The sequence below is a fragment of the Otolemur garnettii genome, unplaced genomic scaffold, assembly GCF_000181295.1.
Source record: "Otolemur garnettii isolate 467f Iridium unplaced genomic scaffold, OtoGar3 scaffold00085, whole genome shotgun sequence".
NCBI lineage: Eukaryota > Metazoa > Chordata > Mammalia > Primates > Galagidae > Otolemur > Otolemur garnettii.
Window position 1 is genome coordinate 7,674,803 of NW_003852480.1, and position 2,121 is coordinate 7,676,923.

At 34.5% G+C, this 2,121-nt stretch overlaps 1 protein-coding gene across 1 annotated transcript in view; it reads right to left on the reverse strand.

Annotated features, from left to right (window-relative positions):
• Positions 1-2,121, reverse strand: part of LOC100944423 (E3 ubiquitin-protein ligase MARCH1) — an 851,823-nt gene that overhangs the window by 250,700 nt on the left and 599,002 nt on the right. The window lies entirely within an intron of this gene.

The following is a 2,121-nucleotide window of genomic DNA, read 5'->3' on the forward strand; positions in this document are numbered from 1 at the left end:
GACGAAACTTCTTTTTTTATAACCAGTGAAAATCTGATTAACTTGGTTCTGCCTAGTTGCTAGCATAGAGTGGGCATTATGCCGTCTTCAACCTTGATACGGCTCTGTTTGACCCAGCAGTGACACCAAGGTGACAGTGGCCTTTTTTCCTCTTATGTTCTGATGTACTGTCACTTATTACAAGATTTGACTTGTCTCGTCAAGTTAACATTATAAAGTTTGCTTTTACTTCCGTTATTGCCTATCATTCTACTACACCATATAAGTCTTTTCTTTAAAATAAAAAGAGAACTTAATTGTATGCAATTTATAAATGTTATCATTAATGACGATAGCTGTACTTTACCATTATTTCCATTTATCAACTAAAAATATTTGGTATTTATCTTATTTGGTTTAAAGTTTCAGCTTGGGGCTCTGTATAGGAATGTCCAGATTAATCCAGAAAGAGTATCTTTATTTAATAAAAAAAAGTTTTTAACAATAAAGTTTAAAATGACTTGTCATATTTATGAAAAGATTTAAAAGGAATTTTAAAAATCTACATTCTAATTCTAAGGTTTGATTTCAACAGTAGGTCCAAACTGAGCTAAATGTTCTCCGAAGTATTTAGAAGCTTGTATGATCTATGATAATTCTGCTTTGAAGCATTTCAGATTATTTTTGGGGTTAATTTCATTATTTTATTATTTTATATGTGTTGATTTCAATTTAAGTTCTCTTCCCAGCTGTAGAGCCTTACTCTGACTCTTAAATCACACCTAACTCACAAATGTTCAACTCTGCCTGTCTTCCAAACAGAACAGCATTACCTTGTTTATAACAGTAAGCTATTCGATTCTAACCCCATTTTAATACAAAAAAGGTCCTTAGGCTACTTTTATGTTCAAAACAGTATTCATGCATACAAATATTGTTGACTTGATTACAACAAACTTTACTAATATGTCAATATAAGTAATAATTACATTATCAGGTCTTATCAATTTAGCAAAACATGAATATTAAATATCTACTGTGTAACAACAAACACTGTCATAGACTCCTGGGTATTTTATTGAATTACACCCACATTTAGAGGCCCTGGGTTTATCCCTGACCTGCCTCCTTTTCTGTCATCTTTTCAGTTAGCTCTAAATGAAAATTCAGGCATCACAGATTAACTGTCTACAGAAAACACTCCCAGAAATAAGCTGCTCCACAGTGGGATATGCAAAACATATTGTTGATGAGTTTCAGGTTCTTGAATTGTATGTGAAATCAGTCCACATACAACAGAGTCCATGTGAAACAATCAGTGAGTTTAGGAACTGCAGCATCATAAATAGACTGAACGTGAAGTCCTGAAACATGAGTGTAAGAGGAGAGCTAGAGGATAGCTGTTTCAATTTCATCTTTTACAGAATGGAAGACCTTACAGCTAGATAGATAGATGATGATTCCTTTGTTTTCCCCTCAATGCTTAGTCCATTTACCAGAATCAATTAGCACTAACTCATTGGTGACTAACTCATTTCCATCTCAGTTGCAACAGAGTATCCTCAAACACTAGGTCATATACCAGGTCACTAATTTATCTGCCACAATAACCAACATTGACTTTGAAATAGATACATCACACTAATCAAATTGATGTGTCAGGAATTTAGAATTAGGACAGTGAGGGACTAAGTCAGTGGAACGTGCTTGAACCAAGAGGTCATGCTAACTCGTAAACTCTGGGTAGTGTTGGGTCTATGTGAGCAGGTCTATGTAAGTGACCTCATAGAACCCCCAGGAAACAGAGAGTGGCCTGAGTATCATTTCCCTAGACCGTTCTTCTGTGGCCTACTGATATTTAGGCTGTCTCAACTTTATATGTATTTTTAAAAATGTTTAATTATTATGAGTACCTAACAGTTGTCTATCTTTATAGGGTACAGGTGATGTTTTGATAATGTACAAATACAATGTAAATTAAGCAAATCAGGGTAATCGAGCTATCCATCATCTAGAGCATTTATTGATTCTTTGTGTTAGGAACATCCCAGTTCCACTCCTTTGGTTATTTTAGAAGTATGCCTGCCCTAAATTACTGCTGGTTACAGCCACTTTCTTATGTTACCAAATATTGCTCATTCT